Genomic DNA, 22,648 nt, shown 5'->3' with positions numbered 1-22,648 from the left:
ACTGGACATATCATTTATGGCTTCATTTCATTCATTTTTAGAAAGCTGAGAGAGGTCAGTAGTAATTACCTGGTTGCTTGATGAACTAGTTTCATTTTTATCAGACTTAGCCATCAGGGCTAGGTTGACATATTCCATATCATCATCTTCATTGGCTCCATATGCTGCCCAGTCATCTTGAGTGAGAAAAGCTCTTTCCTTTTGTTTGAGCAAATCAAAATACTTCTTTTTATAATCAACTTGCTCAAATTTCTTCTTATTAGAGGTTGGATTTCTGCACTCATTTGCAAAGTGTCCACTAATGCCACAGTAATAACATTTGAACTTAGACTTGTCCACCATGTTTTTGTTTGACTTAATGAATTTTGCATTTTTCCTGAATTTCATCTTTGCAAACCTCCTGGACAGAAAAGCCAGATGTTCATCAACATCATCAGAGTCATCTTGACTGGAATTGTCTTCATCCTCAGCTACTTGCTCTTTTCCCTTGCTTGATTCTGATTTGCTTGTGCCAATTTTGAGACTTGGCATTTTCTTCTCCTCAATCCTGGCTTCAATTTTCTCATTGTCAGCTACAAGTGCAACTGATCCCCCTTTTCTCCTTCCCTTTTCCAACAGCTCATCTTGCTCCATCTCCAGTTCATAAGTCTTCAAAATTCCATATAATCTTTCAAGCGTGAAGTTCTTATAATCTTAAGAATTTCTTAGAGAAACAGTCATAGGCTTCCATTCCTTTGGTAGAGACCTCAGAAATTTTAAGTTGGAATCTTTGACTTGGTACACTCTACCATACAGCTTCAATCCATTTAACAGTTTCTGAAATCTGTTGAAGGTATCATTTAATGATTCTCCTTCTTCAAAGTGAAAATATTCATACTATTGAATAAGAAGCTGCATCTTGTTCTCTCTAACCTGCTCAGTACCTTCACAGATGATTTACACAATATCCCAAACTTCCTTTGCAGTTTGGCTATTGATGACATTGTCAAACATATCTTGATCTAAGCTATTAAACAGAATGTTCATGGCTTTCTTGTCCTTGCGAATTTCTTCCATGTCTTCAATAGTCCATTCTGCTTTTGGCTTGGGAATGGACTGTCCAACAGCAACTGTTGCAGTAGCAGCTGTGGCCACTTTGTGAGGAATGTGAGGACCATTTTCAATGCAGTTGATGTAGCTTTCATCCTGAGACAGTAGATGTAAATGCATCTTCACTTTCCAGTGATGATAGTTATCTTTTTCCAGGACTGGAATCTTTATACCAATATCCTTCCTACTCATGTTGGTAGCAGGAGGATTCTTCTGTGCACTCATGATGTTAGCAGAATAGATCTTTAAACTCTTTGAATGTTAAGAGCTCGCTCTGATACCAATTGTTATTCCCAGTGAACTAACAATGAGTTTTACAGAAGGGGGTTGAATGTAAAACTCAAAATTTTTTCAAGTTTTGAGCAGTTTCTAGTCTATGTGTTTTGATGAGCAAGTGTGTGTGAATTGCTTTTGAGCTAATGCAGACAGATATATATCCAAACACAAATGTAAAGAACACAACAGACTTAAAAACTTTTCTGGTGGATTTGTTGTTCCACCAGAGATGTGTTATTTCAGAAAATCTGTGATTCAAAGAATTAAATCACAGCTGCTTCCTAGTACAAACTAGATGATTTTCTCTCTGGATTTTTCTAAACAGCTCTGGAAAATCACATCTAATTACTAGCTGCTACTTGGTTTATATATCACCAAGTTTACAAGTGAAGACAAAACTGTAAAATACAATTAAAAGGTTCTTCACATGTTTCTTCTTCATTTCTCTATCCAATGCAATTTAGGTTTGGCTGTGAATCTTTGAATACTTTCTTGTTTTCACCAGAATGGAAATGCTGCATTTTCTTGATTCCTCCTAGAGGCTGCCACATTCCAGTTTGTCTCTGTCAACCCATGTGCCTCTGTCAGCTTATAAATTGTCACTATCAACTGCTATTGAACTAAGCATCCTTTGAAGCTTTCATCTGTTGATGCTTTATCCGTTGAAGCTTTATCCGTTGATGCATTAGCAGTTGAAGCTTTATCCGTTTACGCACTTATCCGTTGATGGATCTTATCTGTTGAAGCTTTAGAGACATCTGTTGAAGCTTTGTTTCTTATCCGTTGAAGGTCTTTAATATCAGTTGATACTTTTTTACTTATACAAAATTACAAGGCATGAAATATTTACAATTAGACCTCCTATTTGCATATCCACTAGTAGTCAACATGACTGATAATTTCCCACAACATCTAAGAAGTACAACTTAAATACAGAGACTGAAATGTGCTACAATACTAAACTTATTTCTAAGTGAAGCTACTCCTTCAACGGATAGCCAAGATGGTCTTATCCGTTGAGGCTACAAACACTAGATTTCTACTTAAGTGTTTTGTTTAACTTATCATCAAACTAATACACATATTCCTAACAGTACTTCTCAGCATATCGCGACTATCCGGATAATACGAATTCACTGCTTAGAATACCAAGAACCTATTCAGTGAATAGTTACCGTACAATTAATTACTTCTATCCTGCAATGTTATGATTAAATACAAGGCATGGAACTCGTGTCAAGCCTACCTTATTTAATCATATGCTTTCCCATTCACTTTGCTTAGTTCTAATTAATGTGAATTAGAAATTCCTTTCTAATTTCATTCACTCTGGCCAGAGATTTCTGAACTAGCATAAGTGGATCAGCATTGAACATTCTCTTCCTTCACTGGAAGGGGTAGATCCTTTATTAATCATACACTATCTTCGTATACAAATTCCTACACCCAGTAGAGCCCTTATTATTGTTCCTGGAGACTAAGAACTAAACCAAAGTATAGTTCAGTGTACACAAGATGACTATGATGACCTCAAGTCTAAGGATACTTGTACAACTATCACTATGTGAACATCTGCTGACACGTGAGTGAACTCCATCAGTTGTTCAGCTGTGTGAGTCATGTTCAGTGAACTTATTCTATAATAAGCACCTACATACTAGCTATAGTGTCACCACAAAAATGTCTATGAGAACAGACATCCTTCATAATAAAGCAAACATAGTACGTACCGATCTTTGCGGATTACTAATTACCAGTTAGTAATCCTACGACCAGTAACTATTTAAGTTCAGAGTTATCATCTTTTAGGTCTCATTATTATGAAATCATCATAATCTATAAAAAACTTTACTCTAAACTATGGTATATCTTATTTAAACACTTAAATAGATAAAGCCCGCAATAAAACCAAAACAAGTCTTTTATTAATATCAATGAAATCAAAACAGATTACATAAAAGTTATTCCTAAATCATCATACATGATTGGACTTTGGACACATCTCTTTCAAAAATTACTTGGTATATAAGCATGGCATGACTTTTGAATTGCTTGCATAGAAATCTCCAAGCAAAGTTAAACTACTTGCAATAGATACTTGAGGATTCATGACATTTGCATAAAATACAAAAGATAGATTTGAAACAATTTGGATCATATATATCAAGGTGAATTAGAATACTCGCATCATATATAAAAGCTAGGCTAACACTATCTTGCACTATAAACAAAATGGTAGGTTGAAACACTTAACTTGAGAAAGGCTTGACTTGACTGGCAGGTGGGAGCAACTGGAGCTTCACTCGACTTTAATGGAAATTTTATTCTCATCTTGAGAGCACTAGAATGGCAAGGATTTGATGAAGAAAAATTAAAGGGAATGGGGGAAGGGGCTTCGGCCGAATGAAGAAAAAGAGAGGGGGAGAAGAGAAAATTTGAGAGTAAAAATGATGAGCTTGAGTGGAGTGTGGTTTTGGGTTAACTCCTCTCTTTACGGTTCATCATGCACTAATTCAATAATGAAATTTGGAATGTATTAAAGTGCCCTTCTCCAATAACCAAGCGAAACTGCATGCAAGGGTAGTTTAGTTTTTTGGTGGATAGATAAGGTTAGTGGGGTATGAATTGTCTCTTATGCCCTTTTAAATTGAATAGGCGGGTATTTGCATGCATGGGCAACTAAGTAATTTGCAATTTAAAAATCAACTAATTTATATAAAAAAATTATAAATATAAATGCACCTCCATAAATCACAAAATAAATATCATAAAATAGCTTATTTAGAAATTTAATGATATAAAATTTAAAAGTTTAGTGTTAAAAGATTTTTAAAATCAATTTTTCATATAAAATGAAGTACTTTTGATTATCATTTAAAAATACTAAATGATAAGATTTTCTTTTCAAATTTTTTTTATATAAACTAATACATTAAACACTTAGTTTATAGGCACTCAGTCATATAGATCATCCACATTTATAATTTCATACAATTTAAATTTTAATTATAAACACACAATTATATATAGATAGGGTTTAGAAATGCCGGTCGTAACATCCTCTCCCCCTTTAAGGATTCTGTCCTCAGAATTTAGGAGAATAAGTGAGGATACCGGCTATGCATATTAGACTCTAGTTCCCACGTTGACTCTTCAACCTTGGCATTTCTCCAAAGTACACTTACCAACTAGACCAACTTATTTCTAAGACTCTTCTCTTGCCAGTCGAGTATTTTGACAGGTTGGTCCATAAATGACAGGTCTGCCTGAATCTCTATAGGTTCATATTCTATCACATGGTTGGCATCAGGATTATACTTCTTAAGTAATGACACATGAAACACATTATGCAAATGCTGATACCGAGGTGGCAAAGCTAATTCATAGGCCACCTTCCCTACTTGACTCAAAACTTCAAAAGGACCAATATATCTAGTAGCTAACTTCCCTTTCTTGCCAAATCGAGACAATCCTTTTCACGGTGATACTTTCAGCAATACGGCTTCACCTACTTGGAACCTGATATCATTACGTGTCGGGTCTACATACTTTCTTTGCGTATCTTGAGCAGCAAGTAATCTCTTTTGAATTAATTTGACTGTCTCATGCATTTATTGCACCAATTCCGGGCCTAAAATCTTTCTTTCTCTCACTTCATCCCAGCTGGTTGGTGATCTGCATTTCCGTCCGTATAAAGCTTTATATGGTGGCATGACAATACTGGTGTGATAGCTGTTGTTATAGAAGAATTCTACCAATGGCATGTGGTCATCCCAACTTCCCGCAAAATTAATCACACAGCTACGCAACATGTCTTCAATTATTTGAATTGTCCTTTCGCTTTGACCATCAGTCTGTGGATGATACGCCGTACTCATATTCAACTTGGTGCCAAGACTTTCTTGAAATTGCTTCCAGAATCTCGAGTTAAATCATGGATCTCTGTCCGAAACTATTGATACAGGTACGCCATGTCGTAATACAATTTCATGCACATACAGGTGGACCAATCTTTGCAATGAAGACCGTTCGTTAATCGGAAGAAAATGTGCCAACTTCGTAAGGCGATCAACTATAACCCATATAGCGTCATGTCCGGATTTCGTTCGTGGTAATCCTACTATAAAGTCCACGGAAATGTTTTCCACTTCCATTCTGCAATCTTTAAAGGCTGAATTAATCCACTTGGACTTTGATGTAATAACCCCAAAATTTTGAACTTTTTTGTAACCCTTATGAATAGTGTTTGTGCTGATATTGCTGAATAAGAAAACTTTTCATGCCACACTATGTAGGGGTTCTTTTATTGTTATTCTGAGATCTTATTAGCACTCTATATGATATATACGTGTATATAAAGATCGTCAGAATCCAAATTCAAACACTTTGATTTTTCCCGAAAATCCACCAGATACCGAAAGAATTGAGTATAAGATAACAGGATAAAAAGGATTTAAATTCAAGGATTATAAGAGAGGATCATAAAAAAGGAATATAATGTATTGAGAAAGGATAAGGAAACCCAAGTAATAAGATCCCGGGTATGATCCCTCAGACGATAAACGAAAACGAAAGTTAAGCGAACCGTATAACAGATCAGCGGTCATTAGCCAAGTAATTAGAAGTTAATCAAAGAGGTTAGTGAGGATGATGTCATCAAACCAATAAGAAGAGGACAAGTGTGGGAGGATGACATAACATGGTGACATAAGCATGACAAAAAGGAAAGGTGTTGTTGGTTGATTCTTGGCCATGCAAAAGTTACCATGGTTAAAAGTAATAAATCAAAACAAAACAACATCAACCAAGCCAAAATAATTCATTTCACCAAAACACAAATTTGACTTCTCTTTTCTTCAAAGAAATCTCTCGGCCTCTTTTCCATTTCAAGAAGAAAAAAACCAAAATCTAAGATCCAAGCCTTGTTAATTAGTGAGGTAATTATCTAATACTCCTTATGCATAGATATAGCTATCCTATAAGTTTGAGCTTCTAATTCATTCACAATCTCTTCCTAAAAATCATGGAAGAAGAGGGTTAATAGTGTTTTTCAAGAACTTAAATTTTTGTTCTTGAGTTTTTGTTTAGATTAAGCTTGGATAAGGACTTTTAAGGGTGATTCCAAGCTAATTACTTGATTCTCCACTCTCCAAGGAAGGTATAACCCCTCCAAACCCTAACTTTACTTTGAGTATTAGGTTTAGTTTTGTTGTTATGGTTCATTAGAAGCATGATTCTTGTAGACTTAGAGTGTGGTTGGTTTTGTAATGAGTTGGAGTTGTAATTCTTGGATTATTGATTAATGAACATATGTATAGTTTTAATTCATGTTTGAGAATAATATAAATTGGAGAACTTGAGGTGTTGGGGCTGTTGTATTATGGTATGGATGGATTTTAGTTGTATGAATGAATTGTGGTTGATTGGTAGTTGGTTTGGAGTAGAATAAAAATTGGTAATCGCGTAAACATAGCCGTCGTAATGTCCGATTTACTTTAGACTGTTTTTGCTCTTACCATCAGGACCCGAGAACTCCCTCTTACATTTTGACCATTGCTATGATTAGATAGTTCATGTTACGAGCTTCGTTTTGATATGTGGTTCGTTTGAATCCGATGTACGGTTTAGGAGAAACGACCGTTTTAAGTAACGGCATTTCGCGAACGAACCATTACCCCTCGCCTTACTTTGAAACATAGGTTAAAGACCTTAAAGGACTAATTGGAGTATGAATCATTTATGTAAAGTGTATTAGGCAGTTGGTAAGTCACTCGCGAAAGAATCGCCATAAAACCCTTAATGGTTAATTTATTAAAAATGGTGGAGCCGAGGGTACTCGAGCGACTTAAGTGAATCGTTAAGCGCAAAAGCGAGTGTTAGAGTCTAATTGGTTAAAGTATAGATTCATAAGCGACTTTGGTTTAATTCCAACTTATATGTTGTTTATAGGTTACCAGACTCGTCCCAAGCCATTTGCCACCCCCAGTTGCTCAGGCAAGTTTTCTACCCGTTATACTGTTGTTGTGATGTATAAATGTATATGCATTATCTTGTGATAAATACATAATTGTTATTAGCAAATCTTGCGATATATTGGAGCATGTGATATGGTATGTATGCATGCCTGTTTCGTAATCTTGATACATATATCTGTTGATTCAGTTGCATAATATCTATGCTAGAGATAAGCTGTATTTGCGTATACCCTTAGTATAGGGGACCCCAAGGTGAACATTTTCTAAAACCGGGAGTCGATGTTCCCGAGTATATTATATATATATATATATTGATATAGTTTTCAAAACTATTAATCGAATAAGGTTTATTCGATAACTTTATTTTATTTAATAAATATTAGTTGAATATTCATTCGAGGACTTATGACTCCGTTTATTTTATTTAATGAATATTAGTTGAATATTCATTCGAGAACTTAAGACTCCGTTTATTTTAATTAATGAATATTAGTTGAATATTTATTCGAGGTCTTATGACTCCATTTATTTACTAATTAATATTCTTTATTTTATTAAAGAATAATGTTTCGATAATCAAACTTATTTTCGATTATTCAAATAAAGATCATACTTTCGTATAAGTATACCTTTGGTTATTTAATATCCATTTCAAGTATGAGTTTTAAAACTTTACTTCAATTATTTTTATAAGGATTATCCTTATGGGAATATTATTTAAATAATAATATTCAGATATTTTCTAATATATCGGGACTGATTTATTTCATTAAATCAGCATTACTCCAAACATTCTTAAAAATGTTTTCGAGTCTTCAAAATGATTTTTAAAGTTAGAGCGGATCCCAAAACTTATTTTTATATTTAAGATCTTCCTTTCAAAGGGGATTTAAATACTCGTTCAAAACCTGAGGGATCCGGCTCTATGGTGTATTTTATATTCGCAACGTGGTTGCTGTTTTGAGACAACAATTTGATTACTTGCCCAATGTTCGGGAAGTAAGTCCATCTGATTGAGTCGGCATAAGCGACAGGCCGGGGTACGGTCTGTGAAGGTGTAAGAGGCTGGGTGACAGTCCATCCATGCGTGAGTGGCCGGGTAACGGTCTAGCGCGAGGTCCGAATGCGGCCAGGGTGATGACCGGCGAGGAATTCATCCATCTACAGTAGGAAAAGGTTACTTATTGGTATCTTTGCCTGATCAGCAAGATATCGGGTTTATGCCACAATTCTTTTCCTTTCCAAAAATTCATTGGATGTTGCAAACTCTGTTCATACTTTACATGACAGAGGTTTTCAGGAAATGTATAAGAGATATATATGTGGATATATATATCGGGACTTAATGAAGTATCTCATAACTTCATTTCATTTAATAATATTTCAAAGATTTAATCTATTCAAATCTTATCTTGTAGTCTCATCTATGTGATGAACTGTCGAAAACTTATTATACTCTGAACAGTGGTAGTTCAAGTAGTTTTATAAATGATATAAGTATAGTGAAGTATTTGGTAACTTCATCCCTTGTTTTGCTTATATCCAGTAAGTAATTATCTTACACTTGATAAAGGATTTTAGTAAGTTATCCATTTAGATACTTGTATTATTGTTTACACTATATATTATCTTGCGAGCTGTAATGCTCACTCTTTCTTTATTTCTTCATCACACAACAACCGTTAGGAAAGATGGCCAGACTCAAGCAGACCCAACGCAAGAGCGTGGGAAGCGCCCCGCACCTTCCCGTTGAGATCATAGCTGATATAGCTGCAGACGTAGATCTATCTGTAGATCAGACCTTCTACTTTTGGGAATCAATTATGTATAATTATAACTTGTGGCAGATAATGGCAATTAATTGTAAACTTATCAAGTAATCATTTTGGGTTGTAATAACTTTTAAATTGTGGATTCAAGGACTTGTACTTATTTCAATTTCATCTCTGAGACTATAACGGGTTGTGGTGTGTGTTAGTGGGGGGTCACAGCATGAGGTTATTTATTATTAATTAAGTTAAGTGATATTGTGGAAAGAAAGACCGTGACGACCCAGATCCCCGACCCCGGATCTGGGGGTGTTACATTTGATGTTCAGCCTTCACTTTCTGACAAGTATAGCACCTCGCAACCCATTCTGCTACTTCTCATTCTTCAATTCAGTCACATGAGGAATCCAAATTCTTGAGGAAAACCTTAATATACCTTGTTCATCCCTTTGAGTATAAATCTCTTCTCCAGTCAGTTGATTATTCTCCTGTTTCATCACTTCTTCCTGACATTTCTTTATCTTTTCCAACAATGATTGCTGAAAAGTCATCGTACGACAAATCTCCTAAGCTTTTCTGCAAACACACAGTTCTAATTCAAATCTCCTGATCTCTCCAGATAATTCCTTTGATACTGCTGCCATATTCAACCTCTCTTTCCTACTCAAAGCATCAGCTACCACATTTGCCTTTCCCGGATGATAATTTATCGAGCAATTATAGTCCTTAATTAATTCAAACCATCACCTTTGCCTCATATTGAGCTCATTCTGAGTGAAAATATACTTCAAACTCTTGTGATCCGTGTAGATCTCACACCTTTCTCCGTAAAGGTAATGTCTCCAGATCTTAAGTGCAAATACTATAGATGCTAATTCCAAGTCATGTGTAGGATACTTCAATTCATGTGGTTTTAACTGTCTTGGCGCATAAACAATCACCTTGTTGTGTTACATTAGCACGCAACCCAGGCCCTTATGTGAAGCATCACTGAAAATCACAAAGTCTCCTTGATCGTCTAGTAATACTAGTACTGGAGCTGTAACCAACCTCTGTTTCAATTCTTGAAAACTATCTTCACATTCTGCATTCCATTCAAATTTCTGATTCTTCCTAGTTAACTTAGTCAATGGCGTGGCGATTTTCGAGAAATCTTTAACAAACCTTCTATAATATCCTGCCAATCCTAGAAAACTTTGCACTTCCGTAGGTGTCTTTGGTCTCTCCTAACTCATAATTGCCTCAATCTTTGCCGGATCCACTTTGACTCCTTCATTTCCAATAACATGTCCCAAAAATTGAACTTCCTTTAACCAGAACTCATACTTAGAAAACTTGGCATACAACTTCTCTTGTCGAAGTATCTCCAATGCTAACCATAGATGTTGCATATGTTCTTCTTCTGACTTTGAATATATAAGAATATCATCAATGAATACCACTACAAACTTGTCCAAATACTTTTTAAATGCCCGGTTAATCAGATCCATAAATGCTGCATGAGCATTAGTCAACCCAAAAGGCATACTAAGAATTTACAATGTCCGTATCTTGTTCTAAATGCTGTCTTCGGGATGTCATCTTCTTTGATCTTCAATTGATGGTATCCTGATCTTAAATCAATCTTGGAAAAACACTTAGCTCCTTTCAGCTGATTAAAAGTAATCATCTATCCTTGGTAACGGGTAACGGTTCTTAATTGTCTTCTTATTCAACTCCCGATAGTTTATACATAACCTCAAGCTTCCATCCTTCTTCTTTACGAATAGAACATATGCTCCTCATGGTGACGTACTTGGCCGTATCACTCCTTTGTCCAACAATTCCTATAGCTGGCTCGCCAACTCTTTTATTTCTGCTGGTGTCATTCTATAAGTTGCCTTCGAAACTAGTTCTGTGCCTGAAGCAAGGTTGATCTCAAACTCAATCTGTCGATCGGGCGGTAAACCTGGTAGTTCATATGGAAACACATCTGGAAATTTGTTGACTACGGGGATATCTTCCATGCAGAGGCTCTCTCTTTTTAAATCCACTACATAGGCTAGGAACGATTCGCAACCTCTTCTAAGCAATTTCTTAGCCTGGACGATTGTAAGAAATAGTCGCTCTTGCCTTTGACCCTTAAATACCACTTTTTCTCCAATCTCTGTCTTTAAATATACTTTCTTAGATTTACAATCTATCTGGGCGTTATTCTTCCCTAACCAATCCATGCCTAAGATTATGTCAAATTCCCCTAACTTGAAAAGTATCAAGTCTGCTGAAAATTTATGCCCCGAAATATCAATCTCACACTTAGGACATAATTGACTCACAGGAATCTTCTCTTGGTTCGCAATTACCACATTTATTACCTCGTTCAGGGTTATTTTATCACATTTAAGTTTATCAATGAAAGTTTCTGATATAAAATATCTAGTAGCTCTAGAATCAATCAATACCTTAGCTTCAACATTATTCATTAAAAGATTACCTGCTATCACCTCAAAATTCTGAACAACGTCCTTCATCTTTAAACCAAATGTCCTTGATGTCGCTTGTGGAGTTGCAGTAGATGGTGGAGGTAATGCCAATACCTCAGCTGGCATGCTTGCACTAGTACTTGCCACGTTCATCAAAGCCTTGACTTATCCGGTTGACTTGCATTCCCTAGCTATATGTCTAGTCTTTCCACACTTATAGCATGTAACTCCCGGCTTCGGTATCTTACACTCGTTAGCCAAGTGTCCCTTCTGATTGCATATATAGCATGTCATGTTCAACTTATTACACACTCATGGATGTCTTTTTTCACAATGCTTGCACTCTGGTCTCTGAAATCTATTTTCTCCAACTTATCATTGGCTTGATTGGTTGTCCCCCTTAGAATCTTGTCTCTTGTTCAAATTTCCCTTCTTCGGAAAATTTCTGCCTTTGTGGAATCCAATCCTTTTCACACTCCTATCTTATGAGCTTCTGGCTTCAGACTTCTCTCCATAAAATGGAACCTTTCTCTTATTGTTATCCTTTTCTTTCCTTGAATGTATCCCATTACTCTCAATCAGAGCAGCCTTTTATACTACTCCAGCATAAGTATCAAGCTCAAACATAGCCACTCTATCTCTGATCCAAGGCTCTAATCCTTGTTGGAATCTCTTTGCTTTCTCTTCCTCAGTGTTGGTATACTTCGTCAGAAACCTTGACAGCTCCTTAAACTTCTTCTCATACTCCAATGCAGACATACTTCCTTGCTTCAATTTAAGAAATTTAAGCTCCATCTGATTCTGCATATACTTAGGGTAATACTTTTCCTGGAATAACCTCTTAAACCTTTCCCAAGAAACCGACTGATTTTTCTCCATAGCTTTCACTGAATCCCACTAATAGATAACTTCCCCTTTCATAAAATAAGTAGCATATGGCGTCTTCTGATCTTCCCCTAACTGAACCAATTCAAAAGCTCTTTCCATTTCCCTAGTCCATGTATTAGCTATTACCGTATCAGTGGTATCATGAAATGCAGGTGGATTCACATTCTAAAAAGCTTTGAAAGTAACAATTTGTCGAGGTGGTACTGGTGGATTAGGTGGTTGGTGTGGTTCATGGTTATCTTGTTTTTCTAATTTGTTGAAGAGTTAGTTGTTGTTGAGCTATATCGTTTGTTTGTTGTTATAAGGTTTCCAGAAGTCGAAGAATATTAGGATCTGTGGTAGAAGTTGTTGTCGGGTTCTTCTTTTTGGGTGGCATGATCCGGAAATAAAAGTTATATCAAAACATGTATGAATAATACAGAAAATTTCATGGTTATGGTGTCACAAGTCATTATATTCATTCAATCGGGTTTCAAATTAACCAATAAGGGTGATGCATATAAAAGCATAAGAACAATTGAAAGCAAATAGAACGATAGTGCATAATTATCGAAATTAGGGTCAAGGTACATCAAGATTGGAATAGAGTCTGAATCTAGGAATAACATGCTTAATTAAAGGAAATAACAGGGAATTCTACAAAGTCCAACAATACAACGACATGAAAAGTAGATAATGGAAAGAACTAAGGCTCCAGTCCATCAGAACGGGGTCTGGTAGTCTCCTCTTCACGAAGCGTCTTCACAATACACTGGAGCTCGTCCGCAATCATCTGGATATTATACTGGCTGGTACGGTCTCGGTGCGATGGCATCTCATCAAGCTTAGTGTTAACATACTGAACCAAGGTCTCAAGTCTCGCAATCATCTTCTCCTTAGGATTTCCTTCATATTTTCGGTTGTCCGGATACACGTTCTTCAATCGCTCTAACATTCGATCGTACTTGCCCTGAAGCCTGTCGAACTTAAGCCTCAACTCAGCATACACGGAGAAAGAACTTGTGTCAGACGGTTAAGAAGATGACGAGGAATGTGCCCCTTGCCGCCAAACAATGCATATATATATACAAGAGAATTAGTAGCGAACGACTCGAATATCCTATACCTACACTCTCGTATAATATTCTATAAACCTATACACCTATATAACCTATTTTGGCTGTCCAGGGACTCTAAACCATAGCTCTGATACCAAAACCTGTCACGCCCCAAACATTTACAAAAGACAATATACGAGTAATTATATTAGTTAACAAAAGGAAGTATATACATCCGAATCCAAGATCTTTACAGTTTAGGGTTTGGAACAGCCCAACACTATTAACTATTAAAACCTGATTCCAATATCGAGTCCTCACACACAAAATCACTAACTACCTGAACTCGAACATACGAATCGACATCACAAGTCTTACGCGATGTCTTCTTGAATCTAACCATATCTGCTAGCTGTAATATCAGGGTGAGCAAGTAGTGAGCCAAATGCTCAACAAGCGCTATAATATACATAAACAAGAATAATACGTTAACAATGGAATTGAAAGTGTTACGACCGACATTTTGTGTAATATTATTTGCGAACTTTGTATAATATTAGAGTCGATCATAAATATATTTTTTGATTGTACATTTGTGTGAATGAAATTTGCTGCATTATAAATTGCTTTATTTAATATATGAATTTTTCAAAGCGAGAGTTTTATTAATTGATCTTATTCTTGATGTATAGAGAATATTCTTTACCATGGGAAAATTATCTTTTAAAATTATTTCATTCACAAATCACAAAATTGATCTCATAAAATTTCTAAAAATCCAACTTAATTTATGGTACAACTTTTATAATTTTTGAAATTTTATTTTATTTTATAAAAGTAAATCTTTGAAATTAGTTTTTTAGTAATTAGCAATTTACATGGATACCCATGCATGTAAATACCCTCCCATTCAACTTAAAGGGTTAAAAAGACAATTCATACCCCATTAACTCTCTTTTATCCATCAAAAGACCAAACTAACCTTGCATGCAATTTTGCTTAGCTTTGGGAAAAGGGCACTCTTGTAAATTCTAAACTCCACACATTACTTGGTGCATGATGATCAAAAAGAGGAGAGTTAATCCAAAACTAAACTCCACTCAACCTCACCATTTTCACTCTCAAAATTTTCTCTCCTTCCCCCTCCCCTCTTTCTTCCATTCGGCCAAAGCCCCCTCCCCCATCCCCTTCAATTTTTCTTCAACAAATCCTTGCCATTCTAGTGTAATTTCACTACCCATTAATGTGGCGCCTTCCAAACCCGGGTCAGAAGTTTGGGGTCCACAACACATAGACAATATATAAACCTGAATAAGAAATATTATTTGCAATGACCCTTGCTTTACATAACCACGGATCGCAACAGGTTTAAGTATGAAAAGAAGCCACAATCCTAACCTTTATTACAACAAACCAAATCCCAACTAATTTAACTTACAATTGATAATAAAATCATTCTTACAATCTTACTATCTCTACACCGCATGAAGCTTCTGCTAGCTTGATTCAACTCAACTGGAACATTAGCCCGCACTTTGGACCGAGGAACTTCACTATCATCCATATTCTTTTCAACTGTAAAATATATAAAAGAATCGCAAGGGTGAGCTAACAAGCTCAGCAAGTCGTAATAGTGATAACTGAGGTTAAACAATGATCAAATAAGATGATTCAAAGGAATCAAATTTCTTTTAAACTAATCATTAGAATTGGATATTCATTTTAAGTTTTAAAAACCAAGGTTAGGTTGCTGATCAGTCACGCACTAACCCCGAGCAAGCACACAGCACTGCTCTAATTACTGGATCCAAGGCACATATTGGCCTAATTCGACCACGAATCTGGTCTGACCATGAATCTGGTCCATATAAAGAAAATTATCCAATTCTAGAACAATTCAGTGTAATAACAATGTAATTCAATAAGCAAGATCATAATCAACAGCGATAAAGCATTGGTATTAAAACATTATGCAATTCAAGATGTACCATAGGGGTATATAAGGGTACGTATAAGAAACGGTTTTCAGTTTTGTAAAATGATCAGGTATTAGACAAATAATGATTGTTCAAGGTATAGTTCTTTGATGTTATAAAGAATGGTTGAGATATAAAAATTTCTGTGTTTTCAAACAATTTTGTTTCAGTGTTTGAAGTTTGGTAGTTATACATTTGGGAAGTAGTATCATATTTGTGTGGTTTGGTTTCTGAGGGTCAACAAAGTACGGTTTGCAAAGAATAAGGCTTACGGCTCAAGATCAAGAAAGAATCAGGGTTTAAGGGTAAATAGTTTAAAGCATATACATTATAAAACAAGAGTTATGTTTAATGATAACAATATGTTATAAAACAGTTCGAAAACATTGGTAGTATATCTTGAAGAAAAGTTCAGAAATACTTGCCTTTTAGGCTTCACAACTACTACTGATCAATTCTGATCCGACGCTGCCGCTCAGGCTTTAACTTCCAACCACTAGATCCCATTGGATTTGACTTCGACACCCAGGTTTTTCTGTTGAAACTCTACTGAGCTCGTCGACTGATTGTTAGGGTATCTTTAGTTCATCATCCACTGTCAGTGTTCCCGACTATAATCTACAGGGTCGAAATACCCTACGTTAGATGTCTAGGTATGCTTGACATATCCTCGATATCAATTCTACCCAACTATTTTCAAACCCGACTCGTAATTATATGGATTATTATAATATAACATCACACCCAACAGTTAGGGTTCACATTCTCGAGAAATCGGTTTGGTGTTCGCTTTCCGAAAATACGTATACTTGTAATTTTACAAAATCAGGGTTATGGATTTTAGCAATTTATTTCACCACATCGTGCAATCAAGTTCCATATAGAACACATATATATATATATCTATGTAACCATTCGACGTCCCGATAATCGTCGGATACGCTCCCGTATTTTCGTAGGTAAATTTCCCGAAAATTGGGTAGCGTCTCTTTTGTTTATCGGACTACCCGTCAAAACAATTCGACGTCAAACCAATCAACAATACAACAATCACAACTCCAGTCAACTCAAATTCAAAACTTAATCATAATTAAATACGCAATCCAAGTCTCAATACAAAGTCCAAGTCTCAATACAAAATCCAAGTCTCAATACAAACTCTAAATATCGGATAAATATTTCTCAAACTAAATTAATATTTTTAAATTTTAGGACTCAGAATAAACATCACAGTCCACCGTCACCTCACCGATGGTCATCGCTGATGGCAGCGAAATCTCGGAGGTACCCCAATTTCGGATGCCAATCACGAGTTTCACCGATTGATTTTTAATAATTCCTGTATCAATTACTTATTTCACGAATTGCAATCAGTAAGCCCTGCAGAAATTAATACAATTAATTAATTATTCCAAACAACGCGCACAAAGCAACAACAAAACAGAACCAGGCGACCAACGCACACGCGCGGCCCTAGAGGCACAGGTACCTCGCCGGAGTTTAATCCAGCGTCAACCGGGATGAAACAGAGAAGGAAAACACCACCACAATGAAGATATACACACACATGACACACACACCATCGCACCATAGTCACCTCACCAGAAAAAGAAAAACGGCGGCAATAAGGCGGCCGGAGTTTGTCTGAGGAGGGAAGAACAACAACGAATGAATACAGGACAGGGGCAACAGAATAGAGGGTGAGAGAGATGTAGGAGAAGTAGAGAGATTTAAGAGAATTTTCTAGACAATTCTCGAGAGATTAAGCCGAGAACAATGGAGAGAAAGGGGTATAGGGGTGGGTGTTTGTGTCTGTGTTTTTGTTTTTGTTTTGTTTTTTTTAATTACCAACACGTACACAAACACAGCAAAAACCCAGCCTGATAAGCAAACACATGTCCCGTTGTCTTGGTTTTTCCCGAAATTCGCGAATAATCGAACCAAGTTGCGGGTAAAATAAACCCGAAAAATTATCAACATAGTTTTAAAATATCACAAATAATTCGAAGTTATTAAAATAATTTTTTTTATAATTTTCAAAGTATTTTTGAAACGTAATTCATATCCGTATTTAACAATTAATGATCTGAGTTGCACTTAAAATAAATTCAGAAAATTACAGAACAGTCTTAAAATGTTAGAAATATCACGAAGTTTATAAAAACATAATTTTCAAAATTTTAGAACAATTTTCAAAGTGCCCTTTATACCCGCTTTTTAACAATTAAACGAAACAACGCGCGGGTGAAATTAATCCCGAAAATTTTCAGAATAATTTTAAAATTCTCAGAATATTCCAAACTTAAATAAACATGAGTTTCATAATTTTTAAAGAATTTTAGAATTAAATATAGATTTTACCATTAAACATACTCAGGAAATCATTTAAAGATAAATAATTAATGAAATATTGATTTCTCAATTTTATAAAATTCTAAAAATAATTATTGTAATTATAAAATCATAAAAACAATTTTAGAAACATTCCCAATATTTATGCAAATAAATTTGCACTAAATCCACTTTTGAAAGTGAAAACAATTCAATACAATCCCATAATTAATCGCACGGACAACCCGGTATACTATAAATCACATATGGATAATAATCAAACAACACATAGCGGTTAAAACCAACACACAAATTTTATTTATTTAATAATTTCCATAATTGCACAATTAAATAATTCAAAAAGAATACACGAGTCGTTATATCCTTCCCCTTAAAGAGATTCTGCCCTCAGAATCTAGTCTAATTAAATAAGTGAGGATATTTGTCAAGCATATCTGACTCAAATTCCTAAGTAGACCCTTCTACTCGAGGGTTCAAACGTACTTACAATAGGTATGCACTCATTTCCAAGGGCTTGCCTTTGACGATCAAGAGTTTGGATTGATCACTATATGCAGAACAACTTGGACAAGAGCCTCATTGGCTCCTGATCAATCACTTAATTTAAATCAGATACTTATCGTTTTTATCTTTAACAGACTAAACAAAGTATATGTACACACTGTTGTGACGGTAACATCAACTCATGAACAACCTTATCTATATTTATCAATACCTCGAATGGTTCACCAATTTTTAAGACTTAACATGTCTCTTCTACTTAGACTTATCTAGTCTTTTTCAAGATGAAACTTGTACTAATACTACCGGTCCTATTTCTATACTCATATTCTCTATCGATATAATTTTGCCTTCTTTCTTTGTCTACTCTGAGCTGCTTCAATCAATATTACTTCGCTCTTGGTGTGCTGAATTAATTTAGAATTTGACAACTTTCTTTCTCTCACTTTATCTCAATAAAAAATGAGGATCTACACTTGTGTTCACATGAATCTTGATAAAGTAGCATTCTAAAGCTGACGTCGATGATAACTATTCATTCCCGTGTTTCCTTAAAACTCAACTTCTCAACATATCTTACATTTCTTAAATCACCTCCGTACTTTGACTCTCCGTTTTAGGATGATAGGTGGTGCTTATTTTCAACTTGGTTTCCAAATATTTAAATATTTCTTACTCCTTTTTATTAGTTAAGGCTGAAAAGTAATCTCATATATTCACGTATTATTATCTTTAAGTATTTGAACTCCAAATTCCACTCTTTCCAATTCGTTTATTAATTCCTTGGTAGTCTTAATTACATCCAACCCTTCCTGTCGGTATAGGGCACCTGTTATCATACGGCTTTGCTTAGGTAGTTGTTAATGGATTAATTCAGAACCTTTTGTTAACCCTAGTTAAAATTTCATTCTTGAAAACTTAACTCATAGTTGCTTTCCTTCTGATCCTTGGAGAAAATTCTTGGGCATTCCACGCAGACTTCCTTATTCTTTGAGTAGCTGAGGATGTTATCAATAAATACAATTTGCTTATCTAAGTACTCCTTATACACCATGATCCTTAATTCCTTATAGTCACCTGATACACTTGTTATTTCACATAATATCACCAAATCTTGCTATGCTCTTAACTCACTTCAATCGTAATCTCTGATATGTTCTCAGGTCGGATCTTAAGTTAATCCCCGAGATATAACACACTTCTTGGATTAGATTTCATAGGTAATCAATTCTTTATAGAGTCTCACTTCTCCATATTCGTTGTTTTGTTAAACTCCCGATAATCAGTACATACTCTTATACTTTCATTCCTTTTTCTCCCTTAACATCACTGGTACACTTCACGATTCGCTTCTTGTAGAATTACTACCTGGATCTGCCTTATCTACTAGGTCTCCGATATTTCGCCTTATTCCTTTGACATGTCCACACTTCCTAATCCATCTTGAAATTTCCTTCGTATACCTGGTTATCCCTATTTTTCTTTAAATTTCCGTATATCTTGGCATTCCTTTAATAACTTAAATACTTAATATTGTGAATTCCCTGTGGGATCTCGTTTCTTAATTCTTCTATTTGTAGCATCCAAGTGCTGGAAGAAAATCTGGAGATATCATGATCGTTCTCCTGGGCGCATAAATTTCCTTTTTCTAACTACTAACATCATGATCCATTATCTTCTCTTGACATTTTATCTTTCCCTTCACAACTTCAACTGAAAGGTCATACTATCCATCTTTCTTCCTTTTAGATTATGAACTTTAGCTTCCAATTCCAACTTGGAAAATCCTATAGTTAATCCTTCTGATGTAGTCTCTATGTTCGTTCTCTCCTTTTTGTTTATCGCTTGCCACTACATTTGTTTTTCTCGTGAATACTTACTTCAAACTCTTATGGTCTGTATAAATCTTACACCTTTATCCTTACATATCATGTTTCTCAATCATTCAAAGCGTATATGATTACTGCTAGTCCTGATTGTGAGTAGGATGATTCTGCTCATAAGGTTCCGATTGTCTGGGTGCATATACAATAACTTTATTATACCGCATCAACACACATCCTACTCCCTTATGAGAAGCATTACTATAAACTACCAAATCCTCTTGATACCTTCAAAGTGATAATGCAGGTACTATAATCATTCCTTCATTTAACTCTACAAAACTTTCTTCACCCTTCTCCATTTCATCTTTACTTATTGCTTTTCCAAATTAGCTTCGTCAAAGGTATTGCAATTTTCAAGAAATCTTGTACAAATTTTCAGTATAGCCGGTCCATGGTAAAACTTCTTACATTTGTTGGTGCTTTTGGCCTCTCTTTATTCATGGTGACTTTAATTTCTACTGGATCTCCTTTGGTCTCCTTTTCACTAATTATTTATGCTTTCTACCATCAAAACTTTCACCTTGTAAACTTTACATACAACTTCTTTCTTCTTCGACTCCCCAATTGTCATTAAATGCTTCGCATGGTCCTCCATTAACTTCAAGTAACATAATTACAACTTATCCAGATATTCCTTAAAGATTATGTCCATAGGTTCAATCTCCAATTGGTAACGCCCAAATCTTAAATCAATTTTAGAAAATACTCTGCTTCTTTTGTTTGATCAACAAAGCAGTAGTTCGAGGTAACAGATACTTACTCTTGATAGTAAACTTGTTGAGCTTTCTTTAGTCGACGCATAATCTCATACTTTCATTTTCTTATTAATAAATTAATACCGGTGCACTTCATGGGATACACTGGGTTTAATTGCTTCTTTTTCTAGCATCTCTTGCATCTGCTTTGCTAACTTCCTCATTCTAACTGGTGCCATTTTGTGTAAGGCCTTGGTCACTGGCTTCGTATCAGATATTACGTCACTCGCGAGCTTCATTTCTCTGTCTGGAGGAAATGTTAATAACTCATCTGGAAACATATCTTCATACTCCTTAATTGCTATAAAATCTTCAAACTTTGTTTGCTTCCGACTTTTATGTATTCCATAATCACCATAATGCTCATATCTTGATCACCGTAATCATCATTAACAAATTCGTTACCTTCTTTTATCTTCTGAACCTTCTCGCCTTCTCATTTGGCATCCTCAGAATTTTCTTTTCGTCACAACGGTCTGTCTGGACATCACACTTTAGTAGTCAATCCATTCCTTAGAATAATATCAAATCCTCTTATATTCCAGGATATCAATTCTACACAACTTATTGCCAGGAATCTCAATTTCACCATTGGTACTCACTTATTTAACAATTACACGTTCTTGACTTGCTAGTCCTTTAATCACAATCTTATCAATTCAACAGGGTAATTCATCTTATCAACAAAACCTTGAGAGATAAACAATTAAATTTCTCTCACATCTTTTAATACTTTAATGCATAAGGTATTCCCCATAATCATCCATGTCATCCCGTCCATATTCTGAATAACATATTTCTTAGGAAAATCGCATATTCTCGTCCTCAAAAACGTATTCCTTATTGGAGTAGATTCCCTTGACTCTTAGTGGATCCTTTACTGGGGCTAGTGATTTGCAATCCTCGCCAGGTGCCCTTATTTCTTTCCCATGCATAAGACGTAGATGGAACTTCGTCCGCTTAATTCAGGATACGTTGATTTCTGTTTGAAAACCCCTTGCAAAGAACGACAGTACAACGAAACGACTAGAAGGATTCAAAGTCCAACAAAAATTAGAGTTGAAAAGAAAGAAGAAACAAGGATTTGAATATGAATGAGACAACCACATTGGTACTTAAGATGGCCAGTCTTTCATACCATATGGCATACAACACATGATTAGGTGGTATCCCACCCGACTCTTCGTCATTTTGACAAAGTGTCTTACCATAACACTGTTTGTCCCAATCAGAAAGCAAAACTTGAGGGAAGCACATAAATTTGAAAGGAATGGAATATCCTCTTTTTCGATATCATAGAAAAGAGTTCATTGGAGAAAAGAAGTTCATACATTTTTAGGAATTGAGAAGGAATATATGCTGTAATATTGAAGACTAGAACGATACCATTGGTCACCATCCACATTTCACTTGTATTCATCTTTCGAGCTTGTTCGATCACATCCCAATTGCATCATATAGCCACTTTAGAGGGTACACTGAAATGCCTTTGTAGATTAAGCATTATGGTAGATTCCTACTTGTCACGTCTTGCGTCTTTAATATCGCACCCACACGGATGATACTTTAACAATTCGATCATAATGGCATTCCTTACCACATAACTTCAAGATTCCTCTTTTAATTTAGAATAACCACGTACCATTCGACATAACGATCCTTTTGTTAATAATATTCTGTTT

Source organism: Apium graveolens, chromosome 6 (genome assembly GCF_009905375.1).
Source record: "Apium graveolens cultivar Ventura chromosome 6, ASM990537v1, whole genome shotgun sequence".
Lineage (NCBI taxonomy): Eukaryota > Viridiplantae > Streptophyta > Magnoliopsida > Apiales > Apiaceae > Apium > Apium graveolens.
This window is presented reverse-complemented; position numbering follows the sequence as displayed.